Source organism: Doryrhamphus excisus, unplaced genomic scaffold, assembly GCF_030265055.1.
Source record: "Doryrhamphus excisus isolate RoL2022-K1 unplaced genomic scaffold, RoL_Dexc_1.0 HiC_scaffold_26, whole genome shotgun sequence".
Classification (NCBI taxonomy): domain Eukaryota; kingdom Metazoa; phylum Chordata; class Actinopteri; order Syngnathiformes; family Syngnathidae; genus Doryrhamphus; species Doryrhamphus excisus.
In genome coordinates this window covers 1049812-1057500 of record NW_026652244.1, presented here as the reverse complement: position 1 = coordinate 1057500, position 7689 = coordinate 1049812, and the positions used below count along the sequence as shown (strand labels likewise).

The 7689-nt window shown below is 49.8% G+C and overlaps 2 pseudogenes; both read left to right on the top strand.

Annotated features, from left to right (window-relative positions):
* The first annotated feature begins 465 nt into the window (after positions 1-465).
* Positions 466-704, top strand: LOC131119404 (U2 spliceosomal RNA; annotated as a pseudogene).
* Positions 705-2255: 1551 nt separating this feature from the next.
* Positions 2256-7445, top strand: LOC131119360 (uncharacterized; annotated as a pseudogene).
* The last annotated feature ends 244 nt before the right edge of the window (positions 7446-7689 follow it).

Below are 7689 nucleotides of genomic sequence, written 5' to 3'. Positions count from 1 at the left end.
GCATGCCGCTCCACTGTGAATATGCAGTTCACGCCCCTCTCGTTTTATTCTCTTTCAGGGGTCCCCTACGGCATGGTCGTGCAACACTGGGGGGAGGCAGTTGTACAAGCTGTGTTTGTTTGTCTATGTGTGTGTGTGTGTGTCTGTGAGAGTAATTACTTTCATTGTTTTACGAGTTCTTTTCTTGACACATTCTTGCAGAATTAACGTGAACATCTGCAGGGTCGCTGTTGGCGCTTCCAGGCACCTCCAGGACCTGGGGCTCGCTGGGGGTCTCTGATCAGGGTCACGGGCACATTTCTTCTTCAGCACATTCAAACACTTTCTATTGTCTAAGCGAATGGATATAAGGGTGATAACTGACGCTATGTTTGTTCCGTCTACATTTTATTCGAACATGCGTGCAACCGGTCCTTTAGCTTGTCATGCCGGAAGTGCCCTCCTCCCCTACGAGCGCCCATCGGCATCGCTTCTCGGCCTTTTGGCTAAGATCAAGTGTAGTATCTGTTCTTATCAGTTTAATATCTGATACGTCCCCCAACAGATATACAAATTTCCCCACTGAGGGACGAATAAAGGCATATCTTAACAGGGGACTAAATATTAAATTGCTTTTTGGAACAGGGAGCTGCGATTGGGGCTTGCGCCATCCGCTCCACGCATCGACCTGGTATTGCAGCGCTTCCAGGAACGGTGCACTTCTCCTTCTTGTATAAACAGCAACAGCAGACTCTGGCAGGGTGCATCTGGTGGATGATGCTGAAAGAAATGCACTGAACGTGCTCACGTTTGGTGCCCCCTGAGCAGTAATTCTGCAGAGGAAATGGCTCGTGGTAGCGGGGCACTGTGTCTGCGCACTCCGTGGACCCCGTTTCCCTCGCAGCAGCCGGTCTCCAGAGGGTGTCAGCCACTTTTTGTCAGCCTTGCCTCCTGCAGTCTCCCACCGGCTCCTGATGCTCAGGTTTCGTGCGCGCTTCCCGGGGCCCTGTGAGTGTCGCATTGATCAACTGCTGGATGGAATCTGACACGATGATCTTGTCTGGTGGAGGCCTTCCAAGTTTCCTCCACAAACCAGTGGCATAAGGGGCTTTTCCGTCTTCCATTTGGCTTCTCAGGGTCGGGTTTGGTGGCCCTTTGTGTGTTGGCTATGACAAAAAAAGGAAAAAAAAAAAAAAAAACACGTGGGATAGCCACAGGCGGTCAGAGCCTGTAAATTGTGCGTCTGCCACCCTCGGTGAGTGAGTGACCCGGTATTTTCTGCTCTCTTGTTTGCGCTTCTGGCTCGGGTTCCAGTGGGCGAAGGGACTCAAAGTGCAGGAGCTGGCCTGTGCGGGTAGGTTTACCATGAACCACAATGTTGTGGCTTCCATCTTGGGTGTCGCTGCTTGCCTTCCTTGGACATAAAGATCCGAAGCAGTTGCCTCTGCGGCTGGGAAGGCCGCTGAGAGCGACAACAGCAATTTGAGCCGCTTCCGCTTGAGTTGGACGGTTGTTTCTGACGGCCACCTGGTCCACTGTGGCCAGTGGTTCCGGTGTGCTGGTAAAGTGGAGGCGCTTGGCCGACGCCCCTTTCTCTGCCTGGTTGCCGTTTTTCATTGAGGTTTCCTGACTGAGAGCAGATCGGCCTCTCGGCTGGTTGGTTGGTTGTCTCCCGCGGACGGGCAGACCTTTCCAGCAAGCGTTGGCAGTGCTGGCCTGGTCGTTTCTTGCTCGAGTCCGGCTGCACTCGCAAGCCAAGGAGCTCGGCACGGCGCTGCACCTGCCTCTTGTTTTAAACACGGGATCAGGGGAGAGCGCGGACGCAGTCCCCCACTATCACAAAAAATGAGATAATTGAAACGGTAGAATTCTTCTACCAAGAACTATATGAAATCAAAAATACAAACCCAGAGGCCATCTCAAGAGCACTAGATTTTATGGAAAAAACAGTGGATGAAAACATAGTTTTAACACAGGATTTTAGTCACGAAGAGTTAAATAAATGTATCAGGGCTTTTAAGAAAGGGAAGTCCCCCGGGGAGGATGGACTTCCCTTGGAATTTTATTTAACTTTTTGGGACATTTTAGCACCAGACTTACTCACTGTTTTTAATGAATTTGACCAAAGTAGCCGACTACCTGACAGTTTTAGAGTGGGGATAGTGACACTCCTTTACAAAACTAAAGACAAGACCGACTTGAAAAACTGGAGACCGATCACCCTTTTAAACTCTGACTGTAAACTTTTTAGCAAACTTTTAGCCACACGTATGACCATGCTCTCTGCCGTTATCCCGGTTAGCTCAGTTGGTCAGCGTGTGGTGCTAATAACGCCAAGGTCATGGGTTCAACCCCCCGTACTGGCCACTCTTCTTTATGTGCTCCAGGAACAACAAAAAGGCAACACCCACTGGCCCCCATATCCAACATCACACCACCCACCGGTGAAACACCCTTGACAGGGCCGCTGAAAGACCGGGGAGAGGTAAAGAAAACAGCATGTCAAAGCAGAGTGGCAACAAACCTCTCGGCCACCGAGACTGCAAGAAGCAGATCAATGGGGACAGTGGACCCCATTATCCTCTACCCAAAATTTAGACCACCAGTGTAGAGAATGCGGACCGTGAAAGAACAACAAAAGCCCCCGTCGACAACACCCCGGCCCTCATAACCAACAGTACTCCACCACAAGGTAAACAGCATGGCAGCAACAAATGCCCAACCAAAGCGTCACAGACAAACCCCATTGGATTTCAAGTCCAACGCCTTAACCTCTCGGCCACCGTGACTGCTTGGAAAAGACCAATGGGGGCAGGTGACCCCATTGTCCTAGAACCAAAATGTTGCTGATGTCAAGGATCAGCTGGCAACATGTGCATGGGAGGAAGACACGTGGTTAGTGTTAGGGGCTACACAAGTCTTTCCACAGCTAGTTAAAAGCCAGGCACCTCACATCGTTTCCATTAAGTACCAAGGGACAACAAAGCAGGGAAGATAAGGAATAGGGAGGAGAGGGGAAAGATGCGACCGCCTTTGTTCAGAGCCAGAGAAGAAGCTCTCCTCTCTGCAAGGTCAAGCACAGTATGCCAGAAGATTTTAGTTTGTGAGTTGTCCTCATTCTACAAAGGCCTGGATAGCTCAGTTGGTCCTCCTTCTGTGGTCAAGTACACTATGCCAGAAGATTTCTGCTCCTTCATCCTCAACACCGAGAAGGCCAAGGAGATGACCGTGCACACAAGGAATAACTTGTTGAAGTAAATCGTTTCGACCAAGCACCTTTGCGATGTTCCAGGACTGTGGGTAAACGCCATTCTCAATAATTAAATTGAAGATACAGTGCGAGACAGGCACTTTGACCAGCTTAGCCACAGTGCCAGCTGTGCATCTGGCACCAACACAAAAACAGTTCGCCAATGGGGAAAAATGTTCATACAAGGGAGGGAGTCCAAAGTCCAACACGTGTGAATTGAGAGTCCCTGGGTGGGCTCAAACCACCAACCTCTCAGTTAACAGCCAAACGCGCTGACCAATTGCGTGACAGAGACTACAACAGCACACAAGGAATAACTTGTTTAAGTAAACCTTTTCGACCTAGCACCTTTGCGATCTTCCAGGACTGTGGGTAAACACAATTCTCAATAATTAAATAGAAGATATGAGTTTCTCAGGGAAACAAGGGGCGAGAGGTTCAGTCATCACTGGGAACTTTGGAAGTGTAGTCACTTTAAGTCAGGTCTGCTTTGGTGAACTTCAGAGGCATCATGACCAGTCTGCATCAAAACATTATCTGAAATCCTGTGGCAGGTTTCTGGCATTGATTCTTAATTCAGTTGCCATCCCTGATAGATGGTAATGGTAATGGTAATCATGCCCGCGTGGCAGGCGAGTCTCTTTGCTTGTCTGACGTCTGTGTCGCATCCTGATTGCCTGGCAGCAAATGTCAACAACACGCGCGCGGCCCCCGCTTGGCAAGTGAGAATTCTACCACTGAACCACCAATGCCACGTGGGGACACACTGTAAGAGAAAAAAGATTCAACTGTCAAGTGGATGAGCCTCTGCAAAGTGGCGCTGAATGACAAAACATCACAATGTCATACTCAAGCACCTTCTGGCGTAATGGGATCCACAACAATCATGTCAGCTGTGGATGCAACGTCAATTCGTTCTTGAAGGGCAAGTGACAAAAAGAAGTACATGGTTCAGAAATCAGCTGCCAAAGTTTCACTGACCAAGCACCCAGGCACTGGGATTTGAACCCAGGATCTCCTGTTTACTAGACAGGCACTTTGACCAGCTTAGCCACAGTGCCAGCTGTGCATCTGGCACCAACACAAAAACAGTTTGTCAATGGGGAAAAATGGTCATACAAGGGACGGAGTCCAAAGTCCAACACATGTGTGAATTGAGAGTCCCTGTCAGGTTCAAACTCCTGTGACTCTTGTAAAAACACTTAAATACAGAAGAGACAGACAACAAAATTCAAAGTTACTCGCAGCGAGGAGAGTGAAACAACATACCCAGTGACATGCCGCTCCACTCTGAGTATGCCATTCATGCTCCTCTCTTTTTATTTTCTTTAGGAGGTCCCTAATACATGGTCGTGCAACTCTAAGGGGAGGGGGAAGCAAGCAGTTGCACAAGCTGTACTTGTTGTCTATGTGTGTGTGTGTGTGTGTATGTGAGAATAATTACTTTTTGTGCATGTGTTCTTATCTTGGCACATTTTGCATGATGAAACTTATTCAAGGTTGCTGCTGACATTCCCAGGCACCTGCAAGATTAGTGGTGTTGGGAGTAGCTGGTCAGCGTCTTGGAATGCTGCTTCAAAACACTCAAGACTATTGTCCCAAAGGTGCCAGGTTGTATCGAGCATACGGGAGTCATCACCCAGCTGATCCGGGAGGCACGGGAAGGCAAAGGAGACCTGGCAGTCCTGTGGCTTGACCTTGCCAATGCCTACGGGTCTATCCCACACAAACTGGTGGAAACCTCGCTTGACAGACACCACATTCCAGGCAAGATCAAGGACCTCATACTGGACTATTACAGCTGCTTCAGTTTGAGAGTCACTTCCGGAAAAAAGAAATCTGCATTTCATCGGCTAGAGAAGGGCATTATCACGGGATGCACCATTTCAGTGATACTGTTTGCCTCGGCCATGAATATGCTGGTGAAGTCAGCAGAGGTGGAGTGCAGAGGTCCACTCACCCGCTCTGGTATGCAGCAGCCCCCCATCAGAGCGTTTATGGATGATCTGACAGTGACTACAACATCAGTCCCGGGCTGTAGATGGATCCTTCAAGGCTTGGGGCGTCTCATTAGCTGGGCCCGGATGAACTTCAAGCCAGCCAAATCCAGGTCTCTGGTGGTGAAGAAAGGGAAAGTCACAGAACAGTTTCGCTTCTCAGTCGGAGGCACCCAGATTCCATCGGTGGGGGAGAAGCCAGTTAAGAGCCTGGGCAAGATCTGTGACTGTACCTTGAAGGACACCAGAGCACTCCAAGCGACATCAGAGGAGTTGGGAACCTGGCTGACCGCAGTGGATAAGTCAGGATTACCAGGCAAGTTTAAAGCCTGGATCTACCAACACGGCATCCTGCCACGCCTACTCCGGCCGCTGCTGGTCTACAATGTGCCACTGACCACCGTCAAGGGCTTCGAGAGGAAGGTCAGCTGTTTCCTGCGGAGGTGGTTGGGCTTACCGCGAAGCCTCAGCACCATCGCCTTGTACGGGAGGAGCAACAAGCTGAAACTGCCCTTCAGTAGTCTGATGGAGGAGTTTATGGTCAACCGAGCAAGAGAGGTGCTGCTGTATAGGGACTCTAATGACATCAAAGTCTCCTCGGCTGGCATAGAAGTACGAACTGGCAGGAAATGGAAAGCTCATGAGGCGGGAGACCAGGCTGAGTCCCGCTTACGACGAGTGAGCTGGTAGGTACAGTGGCTTCCGGACGGGCAGGCCTTGGCAGCAACCAAAGACCTCACTTCACCAAGGCCCAGGGAAAGGAAAGGCGTCAGCTGATCCAGGAGGAAGTCCGAGCAGGGGTAGAGGAAGCCCGCTGTACTAGGACAGTAGGGATGCGGCAGCAGGGAGCATGGACCTGATGGGAGGAGGCAGCTGACCGGAAGATATCGTGGACAGAGCTATGGCGATCTGAGCCACACCGGATTGAGTTCCTCATCCGGTCGGTGTACGATGTGCTCCCAAGTCCGTCCAACCTCTTTTGCTGGGGCTTGGCGGAGAATCATCTCTGCCCTCTTTGCCGGAGTCCTGGATCACTGGAACACATCCTCAGCTGCTGCCCAAGGGCACTGGGGGACGGGCGCTACCGCTGGCGCCATGACCAAGTACTGCGGGTCATTGCAGAGGCCATCAGCACAGGAATCTCCACCAGTAAATACCATCAACCAACAAGGCAGTCCATTGTCTTTGTTAGGGCTGGGGAGAAGCCGAAGCAGTGCCGGAGTCAAGCAGGGGGGCTGCTGGCAACAGCCCGAGACTGGCAGCTGAAAGTCGACCTAGGGAGACAGCTCAAATTCCCAGAGAACATCGCAGTGACCACTCTCAGGCCAGACATGGTCCTGGTGTCAGAAACAACTCGGCAAGTGGTCCTGCTGGAGTTGACTGTTCCCTGGGAAGACCGGATGGAGGAGGCCTTTGAGAGGAAGAGGGCCAAGTATGAGGAGCTGGCAGACGAATGCCGAAGCAGAGGATGGAGGACCCGATGCAACCCCATCGAGGTCGGGTGCAGAGATCTTGTAGGCCAGTCTCTCATTAGAGCACTCAAGATGCTGGGAGTGAAGGGTCAGCATAACAAAAGAGCCATCAAGAACATCACTGACGCAGCAGAAAAGGCGTCCAGATGGCTGTGGATCAAGCGGTCAGCTAAGAAAATGCAAAACATCTATTTATTTTCAAATGTATTGAGGATTATTTGTACGTACAATGTATGTTGATGTACCTTACATAACCAAATGAGCCAATATTGCAAAACACACATAATTAACAATTAACATTTTTTGTAATTACCTCCACATTACTCCACATTTCCCTTCTTTGGTACTGCGATGGTAGAATGGCATATGAGGCAAACGCACTTCGAAAAAGACATTGTGAAAAAAAAGTCCACCTCCCATTCCGTATGGAAGTGATATGTTTTTGCCTTTTTACTTGGTCCAGCTCCTTCACTCATTTTAGTGACCATAAACTTTAGCGAGGGCTTGAAATCTGACGCAATTCGCCGACTAGCTTAGCACTTTGCATCGCTGTTTACGCATGAGCGGTGACCTAAAGGTCAAAATTCAGTTGTCATCTGACTGGTTGTCCTGTATGTCAATCAAGTAACGGGGATGGATGATAGGCTGACATCGTAAGTTCTGCTGCACTTGGAGACGTTGTTTGATTTGATTGGTCGCCCGAAGGGCAACATTCAGTTGTCATCTGAATGGCTGCCCTGTATATCAATCAAGTGACGGCATTGATGCGAGGATGATATTTTTTTAATGTCACGTCGCGATCGACCCACGATCGACCGGTAGATCGCGATCGACTTAATGAGCACCCCTGGTCTAAGCAAACGGATATAAGGGTGATAACTTAACACTATAATAATTGAATTTACATTTTATTCTAACATTTCCCTCCTGTTTATCCCACATTTATCTGTTTGCAGTCCCTCCTAGGCTCTCCTCTCGGTTTTCACCTAGC